The sequence below is a fragment of the Aplysia californica genome, unplaced genomic scaffold (assembly GCF_000002075.1).
Source record: "Aplysia californica isolate F4 #8 unplaced genomic scaffold, AplCal3.0 scaffold00921, whole genome shotgun sequence".
Lineage (NCBI taxonomy): Eukaryota > Metazoa > Mollusca > Gastropoda > Aplysiida > Aplysiidae > Aplysia > Aplysia californica.
Window position 1 is genome coordinate 262,266 of NW_004798191.1, and position 1,237 is coordinate 263,502.

Consider the following 1,237-nt stretch of genomic DNA (forward strand, 5'->3'; position numbering starts at 1 on the left):
ACTAACTTAGTAAGCAGCTAACCAATTATATAACTAAGTAAATAACGAACTAACTAACTAGCGAACGAACGAACTAATTACATTTGACTAACTAACTAACTACTAACTAACTAACTACATTGTAACTAACTAAGTAACTAGCCAACTAACTAACTACATTTTAACTGAAAGGCAAAGTAACTAACTATTTAACTACATGGAAACTTAACTAACTATATAAATAACTACATTGTAACTCACTAACTAAGTAATTAGCTTATTAACTACATTCTAACTAACCAACAAACTGACTAAAAATTTACCAAATAACTAAGTAACAAACTAATTAACTCACTAACGTATTAACTACTTAACTAACTAACTAACTAACTAACTGACGTCAACCACGATGCTCTGAAAGGTTGGGGAAAAATACAAATCTTATTTGATATTTATTTTTTCCTAGCTGAGATGATACTCCAATTATTTAGTTTTGTTTAGTTTCCAAGCTGTGATATCCATTCCGTTTGTTTTAATTATTTGGATTAGTTAATTATTATTTCTAAATAACTAACTAACAAACTAAGTAATTAACTAAATAACTAAGTAACTACCTAACTAACTACCCAACAAACTAGCTAACCAACTAACTAAATAACTAAATAACTAACTAACTAACTAACTAACTAACTAACTAACTAACTAACTAACTAACTAGTTAACTACCTAACTTAGTAACTAATTACCTCACTAACCAACTAAGTAACTAACTAACTAACTGACTGACTAAATATCTAATTAACTAAGTAACTATGTATCTAAGTTAGTACGTTAGCAAGTTAATTCGTTCATTGGTTCGCTAGTTAGATCATTAGTTGGGTATTTAGTTAGTTAGGTAGTTACTTTGTTAGTTAGAACTCGGACTTTCCATTTCGGAGATGAGCGCACTACCGCTCCGCCACCGCACCCTCGTTAAACCCATAAACATTTTTCTTCCGTTTCATCTGTAGATACGTGGGTCGTGAGTCCATCCTGAACAAGATCATCTCTTCCGTGCCCGGGATGGACAACGGCCGGACACAACTGACCGCCCATCAGGTCTTTGGCCAGAAGCCAGAGGTGGACGCAGATACAGGGAAGCCACTGAATATGGCGTACTACAACCACTGGCGAAATGTTAGTCTACTCTCTCTGTCTCTGTCTCTGTCTGTCTGTCTGTCTGTCTGTCTGTCTGTCTGTCTGTCTGTCTGTTTCTGTG